Consider the following 21,081-nt stretch of genomic DNA (forward strand, 5'->3'; position numbering starts at 1 on the left):
AGTTAATCGATTAAGACCTTGGTTAATCGATTAACGTTGTTTAAAAACGTAACTGATTCTGTTTTCCAAGTTTTTCAGTTTCAACAGCTTTTCAAAAAGTTAGGTTAATCGATTAACTTATGCCTTAATCGATTAACAACATATTTTCATATGTATTTTCAATTACAAAAACTCAAATATGTTATGCACTTGATTCATACATGTTTCACACTAAGTTTATGCCTAGAATGCACAGATACGTGTATTTATGAGATGCATGAACATATTATAAATGACATATCTCAAAAATGAAATGATTTAATGTTTTATGCATATGAGACATGCGTTAAGTTTACCTAAGCCTTAGAGTCAACCTAAACTAGTCTCTAGTCTAAGTCTAGTACCAATCAAAAGACTTAAGCATGTTGATTTGTTGATGATCTTCAAGCTCTTATTAGCACAAGTTGTCCTCATCAAAACCATGACATATAATGAGAGAGCTTTCCAAAGTGCTCCTCTTGACATGCGCACTTTCACTAAATACCCTTAATTTATTTAAATTAAATTGCTTAAAGAAAATAGTTAATTTTTTTATTTTTGTGTCAGAAAGAATTAATCATGCTCCTATGTATCCCTATATGTAGTAGAAAATCAAGACTACATAGTTATGAGTTTCTTTTAAAATATAATGTTGATTGATTAAAAAATGATTAAATTATATTTATCTCTTTTAAGAAGGATGAAACATCAGAAACTAATATCTACACTACATCTCATTTCAAAGAGATTTAAAAACAATTAAATATTATCCCAAGAAAGGTCAGGCATTAGAAACTAAAGCCCACACTACATCCCATCTTAAGGAGATTTTTGAAATAACATTTATATTTAAAAAGTAATGATTTTTGGCTTTAAATATGATATATAGATTACTATTGTTGTAGCCAATTATTAATTAAATTATGGAAAATATGGTTAATTTAGGAATTAATTGAATGAATAGAAGTGTTATAATACGATCATTTGAAGATGATATAAGGACGAGAAGTGATATCACGACCCTCCTCAATCTTTGATTAATCCCAAAATTAAGATATGTAATATATTTGTAGGTTGGTTTGATTTTCTTTTAATTTTAGAAATTATTTAAAATCGATTAAAGGAGGACTAATGAGCAAAGAGTTGGCATTGATATTTACCCTCTGTCTACTTTGATAAATAACACATGCAATACTAATAAGCACAAACACTTCTTGACTCGAAGGGAAGGATGCAACACGAGTTGTAACCTTATTATTGAACTCTCAATTAAAAAATTCACTTCTAATATTTTTTTTAAAAAACTCATTTTTACTAAATTTATGTGCATAAAACAACTGATAGAATAGTTAAAATTTATTTGCGTGGATAAGATGATTGCTAACATTCATAACATAATACCAAATAGAAAATAAAAAATAATTTTTAAGTAAAATAATTTAAACAAATATAAAATAAATAAGTAAAAGAAAGGGAGTTAAAAGGGGTACCCTATCGGCCACAGATGAAGAAAAGAAAGGGGCAAAGGATTAAAATCCTATGTGTTTGTTTTGGTTAGTTTCTATTTTCATTTTGAATGAAAACAGAAAATGATGATGAAAGCATGTTTACATTGTTGTTTTTATTTCATATTTCCGAAAATATGAGCTTCATTTCCAGAAATATTGAAAACGAAAAAATGTCACTTCCAATATTTTCAATAATGAAGAAATGATATTTTATTGAGTTTTTTTAAACTTTTTTGCTCAAATCAGTTTAATATCTTTTGATGTTTTAATTTTTCCATTTTATTCCATTTATTTTGATATTTTCAAACGCAATGGACATTTATATTTTAGTTTCCAATTATACCCTTATTTATTAATCATCTTTTCACCATATTTTTTATTCCCTTTTTAATCTAGTTTTCAATGTGCATTAAATTTGACTATTTAATTAGGTTTTATCGAATTTTTATTTCATTTAATAATTTCTTAAATTATGTGTATAACCTTAAATACCAAAGTATGCATAATTTTTCAATTACTCTGTCCACTATTCAACAAAACCTCAAAATCAATCGATGAATGTGGCCATCATCCAGACCACCACACACATTGATAATACAATTTATTTCTTTATCTCTCAACATACTAATTTTTTTACCTCTCATCTGCTATTTCTGAAATAATTTGACCATGGGTATGAATATTTGATTTTGACATGAAAATTGACGTGTATTGAAGTTATTATAACCTTAATTAAATATTAAACACTTATATTTAGTATTTTATTTTAACTATAATTTTTTTGGAGAATATACCTAGAACTTCATAATGCTCGTTGACCTTCCCCACGTCTTTTTTATAGCTAATGACCAACTCCAACAATTAAAGTTTTTCATTGTATTAATAACATAAAATTTGTTGAAATCATTAACTTGACTAATTTGGTGATTAAAGTTTATAATTGAATTAATTGCAAGAGTGTCATGGATTGTGAAGGTTAGTGTGAATGATTTTGAAAATGAAAATGACAATAAGAAACATGTTTTGAGGAAAGGAAAACATGAAAATGAAAATTGTTTTTTGAAATGAAAATAGGAAATAGAAATAGAAAACATTTCTCGAAACCTAACATACTAAATTTCTTCTCTCTAGCGGCCACCAACTTGACGGAATAAGACACAGTGACAGCACGGTGGAGCATCGCTGCAACTTTGGGCCATGACAGGCCAGCGATGAGTGCTGACATCACCATCGCACAAGGGACATCCTACTTCCGAGCGAAGGTTCTAAGGGAGTCGACCCTTGCTCCTCATCATCTTTAGTCGTCGCGCCAACGAGGATTCCAACATCCCACAATAGGGATTTCGCCACCCTTTCAACTCATTGATGCAATGCATACAGTTTGGATTATTTTGATTTTGTTGGATTTTTTTGATGATTTTGGGTTTAGGGACCTGTGTATTTTATGGCTTTTTCTTTGGATGATGGCGAATCTATCAGGATTAGAACATAATCATCAACTGTGAAACCAAAGGAAATGCGTTTTTGTTGAAAATTGGATGGTTTTTTATATTCGTTATGCTCTGGAGAAGATGAAAATTGGGTTGGATATGGAGACTGAGAGGGATAGTTTGAGGTTCAGACGGGGAGAGGAAAAAGATGAAATCATATGTTTTTCTATTTGTTAACCAAGAATTTCACTATTGCCAAAGAAAGAAGGTTTTAGGCATTGTTATCACCTTTTTTATTTCGATATAGTTGGATGGTATTTCATTTGTTTTGTCGAAGATTTTTTGATTGTTGTGGATTTATGGATGGATATCTTTTGTGCTTTGAGACCCCCTTTTTGTAGGGACCACATCTTCTATCTCACAATATTGTGTCACTCCATGGCCATGAGGTGTGATTCGTTAGAAAAATACTTCAAAATTAATTTTTGAACTTAAATATATTTTTTCAACCAATCATAACCCATGACACATGGAGTGGCACAAAATGTGGGATAGAAGATGTGGTCCCCTTTCTTTTGGTACATCGGAAATAAAAAATAAAGGAAAATCAGAAGAGAAATTGATAGCTAAGAAATCAGTCGCACTAGGAGGAGGAGTCTCCCAAAACTTGAGACCAAAACTAGAAAGAGCATCAGTCTTCGCTATAAGGTCCCCCAAGTAGTTAGTCTCTCTATGAATAAAGTTAACCCAAAAAACCCAATAGCGATTAAGCAACATACGTATCCGACTCACCACCTCTGAAATCCTATGGTATCTCTTAGATGCCTTCCTTCAGTTTATAAGGTTAGGTCTAACTATCTTCAATGATGTCGTTCGACGATCTCTCTTGTCGGTGCTAATAAAGAAGATGAGGTCAGATGAGGAGAAGCCTGAGCACCTCAAAGAGTTTAGGGCAGGTCTTAAAGTCCATCATGACCGACATGAGATAGTATGAGATGAGCATTCCAAAGAGATGACATAGCTACCCATACTTGAAATTCCTACTAATTTATTTGTACAGTTTCCAAGCAGTCACATTCGAGCACAATAGATCGAAATCGCTTGTCCCAGGCCAAAAGCAGAGCTTGTTCCATCGTAAGGAACTCAGGTTCAATAGCAGAAAAACTGTCATCCACATTAACCTTTACTTGCCCATCTACATGGGGAAGCCATTGGAACAGAGAAATATAGACACCTACATTGTAGGGCTTAGAAAACGCCCGATCTCTAAAATCTCGATGAACACGAGCAACAACATAGGTTATATCCCAAGACTGAGAACCTAGAATGGTATTATTCCTCCATCTCCAAGCCCACCAGATACCTGCTAAGAAAAGTCTACCATACGAGAGTTTAGAATTATACCTCTTCCAACTAATAAAGGTCTGATTGTACTAGAAGTTAGGATGGAAAAAGTCAAGACGATGCCAAAGAAGGATTGAGTCAGGGCAATCCCTTAAATTATGAAAAAGGTCCTCAACCAACCCATTATATTGAGGGAAAACTGACATCGAAGATAGATGTCTCTAGAAACGAAGATCATTAGTAAGGAGTGAGTCATGAATCACAAGCCAACACATAAATCTCAATTTTTCTTATACCACTAACCTCCACACCCACCTCCAGTCTGAGCTATGGAGGTCATCACTATCTCTAGAATTCAACCAAACATAACCATAATTAGCCGTAAAGCTATTGGAAGCATGGTGTTACCAAAACCAACTAAACTCAGACGAAGACAACCTAGGAATAACCCATTCATAGATCAATTGACGAACCTCTTGGGAGATAGGGGTTGACAAACTGTCGAAAACCCATGAACCACCACCACACAGATCACCGACACATAAGAGGGTATTAGAGATATTAACCTAGTCCACCATGTTACAAATTTTACCAAACCCAGACCAATTATCATACTGGAAGACTGATCGCCACTACCAATATGGCACCTGAAACCTTCTTTGAGAACCATAATAGCTTTCAAAATGTTTTTCCAAATATATGAAGGACATGGCTTATGACTAGCAAACAACACCGAGAGGTCCTCCACATACTTACCCCTCAAAATATTAGACCAAAGTTTATTTTGATCACATAATAAAATCCAACAAATTTTACCAAGGAGAGAGATATTTACCGAGCGCAAATCACGAAGACCATAACCACCATGACGCTTCGGTTTAGTAATAGTGTCCTATTTAACCAAGTTCAGACTACACTTCCGAACATCCCCACCCCAAAGGAAGTTACGAGTCATTCTATCAATCTCGTTACACACGGTTTGAGGAATTGCATATGTGCTATTATAAACAAAATCTACTAATTAACTATTGGAAAATGTTAACGGAAAAATTCATCTCCACATGAATCATTAATTAGAAATTCGAATTTAAATCATTTTTGTTTTTGGACACCTGAAAAATGTCATTTTTTGATAGAAAATATCCAAAAACATTTATTTTATATTTATTTATCATTTTTGAAGAAGTATTTCAGGCTGGAAAAAATTTGGGTGTTCACATGGGTGATTGTCCACTTTGGTCCTAACTACCTTGATAATAATAATCATATGAATTGTTAGTGAGATATTTCTAAATTTAATTGGTTGTTGCTTTTTTCAATTCAAGTTGCATCCCAGAGTACAATTCATTCTCCCGACCGAGATTGATGTAGCGCCTTTGAATTAGTGTGAAAGCTGACAATGAAGTAACATATATAATATTTGTAGGTTCACCAGTGTCTACCTCGATTTCTTCATCATTATCATATTTTCAATATCCTCTATATCATTAAAATCACTTCAATATCTCTTATAACATGTGCCATATATATCATGAAATTTATTATTGTTAATTAATTAAAATAAAATGATTAGTTGGGTATAAAATTATTACTTAACATAATGTAAGTAACACAAATCTATGATAGAAGAAGAATAAAATACTGTTTTCTCCTAAAACATGATTTTATCTCCAAGTGTTGTAGGAAGCACAAGTAAATGGATAAAACTTGGAATGATTAAGGAACCGAGGTCTGACTCCTTGGTATTAACAATGTTTATTTTTTTTGTACATTGAAAAAGAATAACAAATTAACTAGAGGGGTCTATATCTAAAGTTGCCACTGCTCCATCCGGACGAAACTCCTATAAATAGAGTCATGTCGATGACTGATTCCCAAGTTTTGCCATATGATCTCCAAAAGAGTTAGCCTTCCTCTAAATAAAGTGAACTTGGACAACCGACTTGTGCGTCAACAATTCACGATTACCCTCCACTACTTTTGAAAGCTGATGCATACAAACTTCTAACGTTTCAATAATAACTTGTATTGCCTCCAAATAGTTAATGACATATGTTGTCTCCTTACTATTGGTTCCCTTTAATTAAATTAAAAACAAATTCTTTAATTTAAGTCAACCCATAAATTAATTTTCAATACATAACTTTGTAGTCTTGATTTCCCAAATGGACTTGCGTTCCATAAAAGCAAGATAAACTGTTGTGAGACAAAATACCAAAAAATAATATTTGTTCAATATTTAAAATATAATCAAATAAATTAAGGGTATAAATTAGTGAGGGCACCGTTTTAGTACGAGCGAACAATGTGTGAATATATTCTTCGACTCGTAGTTGCCTTTTGAATTCATAACTTAGGTTCAACAACTATGTTTTCAAAATTGGGCATAAATGCTAGTTTTTTGTTTTAACCTCACAAAAATGTAGTGACAACTAAATCATTTATATAACAACTCCAAAAACGTAGGTAGGAATTGCATTCTACCTCTTCCTAAATTGTGTTATCAATGGTCCATTGAGGATCCAGTCACGATTATTTATATAATTTTTTATTTATAAATAATAAGATAATAATAATAGTAAAAGATCGCACATCGTATTATTGGTAGTTACATAATAAATCGAAAAATTCAAATTCATCTTTTATGGTGTTTAAGTTATAAATAAAATCTATTTCAAACATAAAAAATAAAATGTTGTTTTTATCATTTATAATGTCTAATTTGAAATAATATTATTCAAAAATCATATTTCTTAAAATAAATAATCAAGAGGGAGGCAGGGTTGTGATGTCACTTCTTTTCATCAGATCATCTTTGAATGGTTGTGACACGTTACTTCTATCAAGTTTAATAAACCAAAAATAACTAATTTTAATAATAATTGGTTGCCGTAATTCATCCTTTGAATGGTTATGGTATTTCGTTTCTGTTCCCGAAAATATTAAAACACAATCAACAAATTTTAGTGCCCCAATTTTGGTTGAACACTAACAACGCGAGTTACCAAGAGGTTGAATCTAGTTTCGACCTCTCCCAAAAGGTTTGGGGTCACGATTATGCTTTTTGCGGTTAAAATATAGAAAACTCTATTTTATGCCCAAATTGAAAAAAATGGTCTTTAACTCAGAGTTTTGAGCTCGTGTTTTGATTACAAATCGTGAAATGTAGTAACATATTTTCTACCCATATTGAAACCTTACTCACCCTAGTTGCATGGATAAAGTATATCCTTAATTTGTTCTATTAAAAATGAAATATTAAAACAAAACAATTTTTTTATATTTATGTATGGCAGGAGTTCATCGTACTTCTATGTATCCTTAAGTGTAATATGGAAATCAAGTTTTCCTTGTTTTGGGTACAAAAAATTAATTAATGTTGATTAATAGATTTGTTTGATTTGTTTGATTATTTGAAAAAAGTGGTTTAGAATGATTATTTATCTATGCACTTTAAGAGACTAAGGCACTAGCCCGCGGGTATTAAAAAAATGAGAACAAAAAATCACACAAATGGAAACCACCAATAAATTTAGCATTTTAGATAAATATTTAATCAAAATGTACAAAAATAATTAAGTTTCATGTTATTTGAAATACAATAGGAGTAAAAAATTTAAAAATTATTTATAATAGAGGAAACCTGCTGGTACCCAGAACTACCCACAAATAACCGCTCACGGGTACCCGTACGGGTACGGACGGGTATGGGTATTCCTCTTCTATTTTAAAACGGGTAGCGGGTAGCTACTACCCGTGCCCGCCCGTGCCCGTTGCCATCCCTAGTAGCAACGCTCGTGTATTCACCATATCTCGACTTAAGTGATATGTTTTTTATTAATTGTGATTGTCATAGTTACATTTATAAAATTTGAGTATTGAAATATAATTAATGTATGATATAATTTGAAGACCATTATTTAATAATTAAAAGAACATATAAATAAAAATGTATGAAATACATACCAATATTATGTTTCAAGAGTTATTTCACACTTGACATTTATTTGAGAAACATAGCTCCAACATACACCATAAATTATATGGATGTTAATTGATTTATTTTCTTTTCAAAGTGTTTCTTCTCCATTTGTTCAAATAGACTTTGATCATATACACCTCGGAAATTTTCTTTTGTAAGTAAACTATTCTTATCTTTTGCAACAACGTATAGGAATTTCCACTCTAAGTAGCTTGCAAGCCTGAGAATCAAATGGTGACAATTTATTGTGTATATATTCACTAGCTAATAATCAAAATTAACTTACAATCCATTGTAATCCTCACGAACTATATTTTCCTTTAGCATCTCCATCATTTCATCAAATGTTAAAGCATTTGAGTGTTTTTGTGCATGCCTGTTGACACGTTCTTCAAATTTTGAAGGAACAAACCTGAAAGTCGCAATCTTGAGTAAGAATAGAGATGTTATTGTAATTATATCCTAAATTTTTTATGTGCTTTCCAAAATATTACATTAATTTGTTAATTTAAAAGTCAATTAAACTAGTATAGATAGATGAAGCAACTTGTCAATCAAATTAATATGGGAAAATGAATTTTGCTAACAAAAAATAGCTCAAATAACTCATTAACTTTAGCTATTAATTTTTTATCTACTAAAAATTTCATAAAAATTACACATAATATGTACATATAAAATTTGTACATTCCTTCTATATCATAGACACCAGTATTACTTCCATGTTTTCCTCGTCGAAGTTCTTAACTTCAATTGGAAAAATTGGAAACAATATAGAAGGAAAGTTTCCCTACACCACTATAAGCAATAAGATAAGTATTGTAGTATTTTGTAGCCAGCACAAAATATTCACTGATTTTCAAGTATAATAAAAGCACTCAACCTTATTTCTAACAAATAGTGATCTACATGTTTCCTTATTATATATCTATTATGGGTGCTTTTACATCTTAATTAAAAAAACAAATAGTAATTTGGACTCTGTCTACTTTTTCTTATGGCTACTTTTATTTTAAAGGGGTTATTTGTGACAAGTTTATAACTTACTAAGCTTTAATTTGAGGGGAGTATTAAAATATATGGAAGTATCTTAAAATATATTAACTTATCTTATAAAGAATATCTAGACGATATTTGGATATCGAATGAATATTATTACTTATTTTAGATTTGTTAGTGTATATTAGAAAATATTTTAGGATTGAGATTATCTTTTCTTATAATTTTTTATCTTATTTAATTAGGAGTCTAGTATTAATATAAATATGAGTTATTGTTATGTATTACTCGACCTTGAGGATCCAGTAGGGCCTTACACAACGAGACCAATATATGTGTATATATATACATATATATACACATATATATATATACATATATATATATGAGGAATTCGTTTACGCCCAAGTTAAGTTACACTCAAAAGGATAAAACTTAAAAGTTATTTAAGATTTCTCATTTTCTCTATCATCACTTATTGCACTCAATCATTTCGTCTATTGTATCTAAGAAAATGAATGACTGAAATTGAGTAGGACTAGTGTAACATAACTTGGGTGTAAACATATCTATCCTCATATATATATATATACATATATACATATATATATCAATATGTACATATACATATATCTACATATATGCATATATATGCTATATACATATTTATGCATATATATATCGAGTCAACTAATCAACCTAATGAGTCAAACTATATATAACTCATGTTCGACTCGTTTATTTAACGAGCACAATTTCCAGCTCAAGTTCGGCTTATTTGGTTCATGAACTACGTTTATCGAGCTATATATTTAGTCGAGTTTTGGACAAATACTGAGTTGGTTCAGTACATTGTCAGTCCTACTTTTAAGACAATCATTTTGCAACCAAAAGTCCATAGGGAATAAACTGATAGGAATAGTAACTCATCATGTGTAAGCTAATCTTAAGATTTAATCTTATGAGGAGAATTGAATCCAAAAACTTAATCTACTAGGTGGTAGAGCATCATGACTTACATATTATAATGAGCTTACCTTTCTATTCAATATGGTACTTCTAACATTGCCATATCCTTTAAGGACCAACTTCCATGACTAGTTGTACTCTATCAACCCTGGCTGGATAATAGGACCATATCTTATTTGCGACTACATTTACTTATTAACATTTTAATCTATCATATAGGTAGTTCTTCCTGTAATCCAATCAAATGTTAGGACTTAAGTTATTAAGAAGAACATAACCCAAAAGAGTATCTATTAAATGGTAGAGTCTTATAGATTAAATATTTCATTCAACTTACTTTCTCACTATATATGAGAATCCTCACAGGTAACATCATACTCAGTATATTTTTTCAAAGATATAAGTACAAGGCTTTTATGACATGTAAAGGAGAGATGAGGTTGGCATATTAGGTCTTTGAAAGGATGAGACCTTACTTCCAACTATTACTTTATATAGGATGTTGGTTAAAAGGTTCTAACACACCTAGAAGGGTGAGGTGAATAAGGTTTGATTTACTATTGAAAATATTCACTTGTAAAAGATATTCATTGATTTTCACCGGTTTTAATCGATTAAAAGATTACTTAACCAGTTAATAGAAAGCTCCACTTAATTGATTAACAACAGACTTAATCGATAAAATCGATCAGTTTTCTTGAAAATATTTAATTCTTGATACAACGAAATTTAGTGATTAATTTGTTCTCACATGCACTATACCAGTTCAATTAATGTGATTAATAACATAATGATACTTATGCAATAATCCTAATAGGAGATCATTTCAAGATATTGAAAACGATAATTACGTAAATGTAAAAGTGTAGGGATACGAGAAAATTGACATGATTGATTTATCCTAGTTCAATTGCCAACCATTGCAATCTATATTCAATACTCCCATTCTGATATGGGAGATTTGCTTTCATTGTGTGATTAATCACATGAATCTGTTCTCACATGCACTATACCAGTTCAACTAATGTGGTTAACAACACAATGACACTTATGCAATAATCCTAATTGGAGATCAATTCAAGATATTGAAAATGATAATTACGTAAACGTAAAAGTGTAGGGATACGAGAAAATTGACAAGATCAATGTATCCTAGTTCGATTGCCAACCACTACAATCTACATCCAATCCTCCAATTCTTGAAAGTAACTTCTAATGGATACCACACCATTTCTAGGTTTGGATTTCTTACTGAATTCCTCTATTCTTATAAGGTAATAACTCGCCCTAAGAGGCAAATTAGAACTCGATCGGTATTTTGTGTTCATAAATCTTGTATCTTTGTTGTGCTACTCATACACTCATTTCTGAATATAAAAAAATCTTCTTGATGAATCTCATAATCTCATAATATGAAGATGAATGATTATGAGATGCAAATATTTTGTAAAATATTTTATATGATGAATGCTTGAAAAACTCTCTTCAAAGATTCGTAAACTTTCTCTTATGTTGTATCAAAAGTACCTTGCTCACTTTTCTAGAAAACTCTACGATTTTCTCTTGAAAATTCGTTGGAAAAATGTTGTGTTTGCTTATGGGAAAGGTTAATTAAAATACCATTCAGTTTCAAACTATTTTCGGTAATGCTCTTTAAAAAATCCAAGATTTCAAAACCAAAAACTGACTTAATCGATTAACCATGTACTTAATCAATTAACGAGTTTGCCATTTTAAAAGACTTAATCACTAACAATAACCTTAATCAATTATATGTTTTCTGAAAACTATTAGTTAATATTCAATGAAACTCTAATCATGATTTCTTAATGTATGATTCATGATTTTCAAAAGGATATAAGTTGAACTTGCTTAATGCATCAAAATCATGTATGAATTCTATTGAACCCAAATCATGTATGAATGTAAATCTCATATGCATCATGGTCATTATTCTAATATGTGAGGTTTATATTAGGTTCATCTAACTTAACTTTACTAATTCAAAACATCTTAAGACCTAAAGAAATGAAAGTTTACTCTATAGCTTTTGTTGATTTTCTTGACTTTTGAACTTGAGTTTTCCATGTTGTTTTGATTTGTCCTTGTCCATACTTTGTCTTTATCAAACTTTAGCTTTGCCTTCATCAAAATCATGTCATGCACACTTGCATTCATATAGGACACTTTAAGCATGTTGAGGTATCCTTGTCATAGAAAAAATCACTAATAATATAGATATATTAACTAAAAATGGTAGATATCATTGAAAATTCCAAGCCCCAAGTTGGGCGCAGGGTCATTCTAACTGAGACACAGGATAAACCAGGCGCTGGGCGAGTAGGGAACATGCGTTAGGCGCAAGGTCATTCTGACCGAGGACCATGTGCATCAGGGTGCACTGAGCCAGGAGTTGGACGCATGACCTAGCTAGCTAGGCGTGGCACTTTGGCCCATCCATAATTTGGCCTATATGGGTCAATAAACAAATGGGGCCCATGAGCATTATTTTGGCACCCCCTTGCACTTAAACTTAAGTTATTTCTAGCATAGTTTTAATCATTTGAATTTCAAATAAATGCATTGTGTTTCATGAATTAAAGGAAATTTAAAGTGTAACTTCCATATTTGAATGAGGGGAGAAAGGTGCCCAGTGTCTCATTTCAAAATCCAATCATTGCACTCGGGCTTTACAAGTTGGCTCGTGTGGATTTCTTACATGTAGCTCCACCACCATATGTACCATCAATTCCTTTTCCCCAAAGATTTGCGAACACAAAATTAGAAAAGAAATATGGGAAATTCATAGATATTCTTAAGAAATTATGTATCAATTTCCCCTTCATTGAGGTACTGCAGGAGATGCTTGCATACACGAAATTTCTTAAGGATATTCTACCTAAAAAGAGAATACTAGATTATTATGAAAAAATTGCTCTAACTATAGAGTGCATCGCTTTAATTCAAAATAAATTGCCTCTTAAATTAAAGGATCCTGGTAGTTTCTCTATCCCAAGCTTAATTGGTAACACTAATTTTGACTGTGCTTTATATAACTTGGGAGCAAGTATGAGCCTCATGCCTTTATCCGTGTGTAAAAATTTGGATGTGGGTGAACTAGAGCCCACTACTATATCACTTCAAGAAGCGGATATGTCAGTTAAATTTCCTATAGGAATCTTGGAGGATGTTACTATCAATTGGGAAATTTTACATTCCAACGGATTTTGTAATACTAGGGATGGAAGAAGATCCACAAATTCAAATCATGCTAGGTAGACCATTTTTTGCTACCTCTGGTGCTATAAATGATGTTTAAAATGGAAAACTTTCTCTAAGCATAGGAGATGAAAATTTTGAATTTAATATTGCTAAATCTATTAAATAACCTTCTCTTGAGGACTCATGTTGCATGGTTGGTATGTTGAACCAAGTAGTGAAGGAGGAAGTTCCTAAAGTGAAATATGAGGATATCTTGGAGGAAGTATTCTGGTAGGTGACACTTTGAATTTTGATGAGGAAGTGGTCAAAGGTAGTGAATCTATAAATACAAGCTCACTACTCCCCTACAACCTGTATGTGGAGAAGTTGAGGGTCATACATAAATTTGATATTTGGGAGATAGGGAAAACACCTAAAGTAAAAATAAAAACATTCCCTCCATTTTCGGGTTCATGTTCATGGGATCCTGCATGATGCGCAAGGATCAACTATCAAGCTAATGACGTTAAACATGTGTTTCATATAAGGAAACCCACACTTAATGTACATTTCTTTTAGTTCATTAATTTTAGTGTTTTAGTGTCAGCTTTAGTGCCTCCCTGAGTTTGGATCCTTTGTAGGGGATGTATATAGTATCGGCCACAAAAAAAATCATAAACTCAAAAAAAATTACAGAGAAAAGTGCTAGCACGACCTTGCCTATTAGTTACCCTCTTCACAATGAGTATTTACACATGGGTCATCTAGGACATATAGGCTATTTGGGACCTTTTCCCCTTCTTTTGCAGGTAATTCCACTGCACCCAATGAAGTCAACCACTTATAATTGGCATATAAGTTAGGGACACTTCCTGCCTAACCCGTGAGTTTTCTTTTTCTCTCTCTTATTTTTTAGATTATTACATTGGGGACAATTTAATTTTCTAGGCTTGAGGAGGTTTTGCATTTAAATAGATCATTCATGTCATGCATACCAATGAGATTTTAAATTTGTTTTTAGATTGAATATACATTTTATCATGCATTAGCATATGTTTCATATCTCATTTATCCCATGCTTTATTCTATGTGATGTCTGACTACTTTAAATGAAAAAGTTTTAAATGAAAAAGTATGCATGAATGATGATTATTGATCTTTGACTCCCACTGACAATAGTGAATTAAATTTTGTTTAATAAAAGTCTTTTCTTCATAACTATTGTTGAATGTAATGTGAGAAATTTTGACCAAACATAATAGTTCTGATTTAAATTGTCAATTGCATAAAACCTTTTTTTCTTTCATGAGTGCATAATTTTCAATAATTGTACATTCTAGAACTTAATTTGTGACCATTTCAAGATTGAAGTGTGTCTGTGTCCATTAAAATGATAGAGGAAATTAGGACTTTTTCTTTTGACCTTCAATCGCTTGTTATAAACATTGAAATCTTATTAGTTTTCCACTTTTGAGCCTGAAGTTTTATGATTTTTCATAGCTACTCAAATGAGGGTTTGGGGTAATTTGTGATGTTTAGTTGAAGCAATGAGAAAGGTAAAAAGGCCATGTGTAGTGAAAGAAACCATATAAGAATGAATCAAAAAAGGATCATATGAAAAAGAAAAAAAAATCACCCTTTCTCTGTTAGAAAAATAATAAGAATGAATACAAAAAAAGAGAAAGGATTGAAAATATGTTGTAAAGAGAAGTGTTGATAAAAAATGAATCATATGACAAAGTAAGGCTACTAAGATAATCTCAATGCCTCCATCGGATGTCTAAAAAGTTTAAGTATTTTATGAAACAATTGGAAGCCTTTTGAATTATCCTTTCTTCGTTGATTTCACATTAAATTATTCATATTGGCCCCATTACAACCATTTAAAAACCTCTTTATTTTTACATGCATTCAAATACAGTCATCAGCGATTTGGTCTATAATGAAGCATATGGTAATTTAATTTCATGATTTTTTTTAGGGAAACACTATGCCGTTTTAACACATGAGAGTGATGAGAGAAGAGTGACCCTAGTTCTTGCAGTTGTTATGAATCAAAGACTTAGCTTGAATTAAATTTGTTTATGGTTGTCTTGTATTGATGTCTAGATTGTTTCAAAACTATCATGACATTTCTTGTTATTTTGGGTCATGGTTTCTATATCATCATTCATACATGCTTGTGAAAGTTTGACATAATACTTAATTGAGGACAAGCAAGAGATAAGCTTGATGGGATTTGATGAGTGTGAAATTATGCTACATTTACATTACATTTACCTTGAATTTTAGGACATAATTAGGACTTTGGGATTGTTTTTAGCTTTTATTTCTCTTTGTTCTGGTTGAGCGACTTTTTTTGGCTATGTTGTGTAGTTTGGATGGAATGAAGCCAAAAAGAGTAGAGATTGGGTGCAAGAAGATGGAATTCATGTTGAGGCTATGCGAAGACCAATTGAAGGGCCAAAAGTAGTCGCCTTGGAGCCTGGATAAAAGATAAGCAACTTGAAGTGAAGGCGTGTTGAAAGATAAATTGGAGAGGGAGAGATTTTGTTTTCCCCTCTCAACAGATCGTTCCTTAGCAAGGTGCCAATTTGTTGAGAGATTGTTTCTCTCTCATTTTTCGAGAGGATAGTAGGCTTTCCCATCTCAACAAATCGTTCTGGCATGAGTGCCAATTTATTGAAAGCGGAATTCCTCTTCTTCTTCGGTGTGTTCTTTTTTATTTGATTAAGTAAGAGAACTCGGTTTTATTCTTTGCTCGTCATCTCGGCTTTGTTGAAATAAATTCCAACGCCGGTAAAATGGTTTCAAGAATATTCCAGTTACAACTTACTTATTAATAATCATGTGAATGATTTATTCATTCTTTACTCCATCTCGGCTTTGTTAGAATAAATTCTAACAATAGTTTAATGGTATCAAAGCAATCCCTTAATAGCTAATTATTAAGTACCTTTGAAAACCATCTCGGTTTTGTGGAATAAATTCCAACACCGGTTTAATGGTATTCTAATGTACAAAAGTGATGAATAGGTAGTTGTTAGATACAAATAAATAAATAAAGAACAAAAGACTAATATGCATAGGACAAGTTCCATAAAATGATGGTAAAAAGTGTATACTTTTTGCAATTATCAAGGTGCCACATACACCCACGGTCGTGGATGTTCTATTCTATTCCTACTCTAGATTTTTTTTTTGTTGGGCTTAGCCCAACATTTTTGTAATTAGGATAATTGAGGGTTTTCCCTCAAGGATCGAACATACTTTATATTACACTTCTCTAATTTAGAATTTGGTATTCTCTTGTCCGTCATGAATGAGTAATTTACTTTGTTTCTAGGATTGGGGATATGCCCTTTTACATTCAATAAACACTTGTTCTTATTTCTATTTCATTGAGTGTTGTGATTTGAATCATTAAACTGAGTTTTATTCATGTGACTTATCTGACCGAAAAATTACACTTCTTAGATACATTGGGGAATGAGCGAGAGGTAAACCCAACTATCTGACCATTTAGTTAATCAAACTAGAATCCTGATACTACTCCCATGAATTAGGATTCTTCTTTGAATCCTATGCTACTCATTATTTGTGTTTAATTTAATAATGTAGACACATAAGCATGTCTAGGAATTCACTAAGTATCCTAGTCGTATAATGACATGAACATAGCCATGTACTCATTATTTGGATAACCATGAATTAGCCTTTAATGTGATTAATTTCTTTTCTTTACTTGAGGCCAAGTATGGCTAGCCATCCTATAAATGTAGCCATGTGAATGATGAATAAACTAAGATGAATTTGTTTTGGAATTGATTCCCTTTAGTTGAGCATAGGCTCCTAAAACCATTCTTGGTTGAACCAAGAATTATAAATCTTATCAAGGATACTTCCTTGTGGCGATTAACACTTGGCTTATCAAATAATTCACTTGTTTGTGGTGCCATCACCCTTCAATATATTCCATTTCTTTTATCCTAACATATTTACCTCCGTTGCCCATAAAAAATTAGCCTACACAAAATTTGGCTCGACTAAAACAATTATAACCCAGCCAGACTCGGCCAGGATCACTCAGTCTCGTTCTGATTCACACAGACTAGGCCAGAAACACCTAGGCATGGTGAGAACAACAAGCCTAGGCCAGGAATGCATCTTGACTCGGCCAAACATCCCCAACACACAAATTGGCTCAGTCCAACTGCAATTTGTCTCGGCCAAGCTTTTGTCTAAAAGTTGTCTTGGCCAGAATTAAGCTAGCCTAAACCATGGTTCTAGAAATCTCAGCCAAAGGTGATACACCATCCATGAAGGATCGTAAAACAAAGAACATTCCCAAAATGGTTCACATCACAACGCCACTTGTAGAAAATGTTGTTACATGTGATACATACAATATCACTCTCTATAAGAAGCGTTGTTGTATGTTACACATATAACAACGTTCTACATAAAGAGCACTGTTATATGTGATACATGGAACAACACTTATTTTAGAGAGTGTTGTTGTATGTTCTACATTCAACAGCGCTTATTAGAGCTCCCCTAACATGTGTTGTTGATTATTGTACACATCAATATGTATGTATGTATATATATATATATATATATATATAGATATATATATATATATATATCAATAGTAGTGTATATCCAAATATTTGTACTATTAAAATCAATATAATATAAACTAAAAACAAACAATATCTCATGTCGATTATGTTTTGGCATAGAAGTAGATAAAATTACAAACAATATATTAGTACAATATATGCAAAATACAATCAAATAAAATTTTGATCTACTTTATTTCTTTTCTTTGATTGTTTTTGCCTTGTATCATCCTTGTTTGGAGGAACACATTGATTCACCCAATATCCTTCATCATGATAATCTATTGTATATAAATCATCATCTGTAGTTGGTCCGCTCTCACACGACTGTGATGTCCCAATTGCAAAAGAATGATCATCTTTAACATCAATATCTTCATGTTCTTGGCCATTGATATTATTGACGATTATTTTGTTAGTCAAAAGAACAATGGAGCATTTCATATTAGCTCGATCACTAACATATAATACTAGTGGAGCCTGTGATGCTAGAATAAATGGCTCGTCTTTATATCATGTCGTATTAAGATCCACCTACATGAACCCTAACTCATCAACTCGAAAGCCCTTGTTGTTATCAACCCACATACAACAAAAAACTGCAACCGAAACATTGTATAATCCAATTCCCATATTTATTCAATGACCCCAAAGTAAGACATATTCACATATATTGGGTTTCTATCTTTCGCACTTGACATGTGTAAAGTTCGAGCAACAATAGTCACACCACTATTTTGCATTTTACTTTGATCATCTTATTTTTTCGTATAAAATGTGAATCCATTAATTAGGTAATGAGTGTAGGATATAACGTGAATACTTGGACCATGGGCTAACCTGTTCAATCATTCGGGAATCGATATTGAATTTTTATTCAACTCCTCAACAATGTGATTTCTTAGCCACTTTATGAAACACCACTTATGCTCTTTAGAAATCCAATTTTCATTCTTACCTGGGTTGGAGTTCCTAAGCATTTCCTTGTGTATTTCAACATTTGTCTCAACATCATCGGCATTATGTAAAACATATAGGTGTGCTCGCTCCAATTCGTCTCTTGATATAGTCAATATTTGTTTTCAAGTAATCCCTTTACCAAATTCTCTTTTTGCATACTGAGGCTTTGGAATGCCTATGAAATCACCATCTGCAAGGTATCTGGAACAAAAATTAAGAGCTTCTTGAACAATATATTGCTCAACAATACAACCCTCTAGTCTTGATCGGTTCATTACATACGCTTTTAATATCTACATATAATGCTCAAAAGGGCACATCCATCTCATATAGGAAGGATCACATAGTTGTGTATCTCGAACAAGATGAATGCTTAGATGAATCATTATGTCAAATAAAGAAAGTGGGAAATACATCTCAAGCTCACATAAAATCAAAATAATTTGTCTTTGCAATGTAGGTAATTTCCCCAGGTCAATTACTTTGCTACAAATTGCCTTGAAGATGAAGCATAACTTAGTTATGGTTCCTCACACGTTTTTAGGTAGAATTTACCATATTCCAATAAGCAAGCAATGTTCCATGAGTACATTAGAATCATGAGACTTAAGATCTATTAACTTGACGTCTTTCATTGATACGAGGTTCTGAATGTTGGAAGAGTAATCCTCTATAATGTTAACACCATGATGATATTTAAAAAATTCTATTTTCTCCTTCCTTGACAAAGTATAAGTTGTTGGAGGTAGATATGTACATTTTCACTTCATTATTGTCCCCATTTCCTTTCTTATTCTCATACTAACAAGTCTTACCAAGAATATTGAGTAAGGTATCAAGGAGAGTTTCAAATAAATGTTTTTTCAATATGCATAACATCGATGAAATATCTTACATATAATGAGCACCAATATGGAAATTCAAAGAATATTGACATTTTCTTCCACCCATTTGTGACCATTTCTCTTGCAAAAGGTATACGAAAGTTATTATTCAAACCCTTTAGCTTTTGAAATAATTGGTCACCCCTAAATGACAAATAAGCATGACATTCTTCATTGTTACCATCAAATGCTTTTCTCCATCGTCAATAGTGATGATCTGAATGCAAAAATTTACGATGGCCAAGGAATAAGTTCGCCTTATAGTGTTCTAACCTCGTGGAATGAGTATTGTTATCACATACAGAACATGAAAAATGCCCTTTTGTACTATATCTTGACAGATTATCATATGTAGGGAAATCAATGATTATGCCGAACAACAAAGCTCTCAAATTTAAGATTTATTCCCTCTATGCATCATATGCATCTATACTTGTTTCCCACATTTGTTTCAAGTCTTCAATTAATGGAGCTAAGTATATGTTTATGTCATTTCTTGGATGTTTAGGTCTAGAAATTGACATAGATAATATCACATATTTGTGCTTCATTTATAGAGAAGGAGATAGGTTGTATACCACCAACATCACTAGTAATGAATTGTGAGAGCTACTTTAAGCACAATGTGGGTTAACTCCATCATTTGACAATGCAAGGCATAGATTTTTTGATTCTTGACCAAAACTATGATATTCATGATCAAATTTTCTCCATTGATGAAAATTTACAGGATGCCAATGCTTGCCATCTTTGATAATTTCATCAACATGCAATGTCAAATTCTTTGCATCTTTTGAATTGCTGAACATGTGCTTGAATCTTGATTTGATGGGAAAATACCATACAAACTTTTTGGAAATTTAGTATTCTATCTTATATCATGATGCATTACATTTAGGGCAAAACTTTAATGAATCATACTCATTAAAAAATAAGATGCAATCATTTTCACAAGCAATTATCCTATTGTAGTCCATACTAATGGAGCATAATATTTTTTTAGCAACGTAGATTCGAGAATGTAGCACATTACCCTCCGACATAATATCTTTCAAAAGTCCTAGTAGGTCTGTGAAAATCTTATCACTCCATCCATTAACATATTTCAACTTATATAACCTTGACATCGGTTCCAGTCTCGTGAACTTAGTACAACCATCA

The 21,081-nt window shown here is 32.0% G+C and overlaps 1 pseudogene; it reads right to left on the reverse strand.

Annotated features, from left to right (window-relative positions):
- Nucleotides 1-8,279: 8,279 nt before the first annotated feature.
- On the reverse strand, nucleotides 8,280-19,097 carry LOC109340634 (annotated as a pseudogene).
- Between the last annotated feature and the right edge of the window lie 1,984 nt (nucleotides 19,098-21,081).

The sequence above is a fragment of the Lupinus angustifolius genome, unplaced genomic scaffold (assembly GCF_001865875.1).
Source record: "Lupinus angustifolius cultivar Tanjil unplaced genomic scaffold, LupAngTanjil_v1.0 Scaffold_215_41, whole genome shotgun sequence".
Classification (NCBI taxonomy): domain Eukaryota; kingdom Viridiplantae; phylum Streptophyta; class Magnoliopsida; order Fabales; family Fabaceae; genus Lupinus; species Lupinus angustifolius.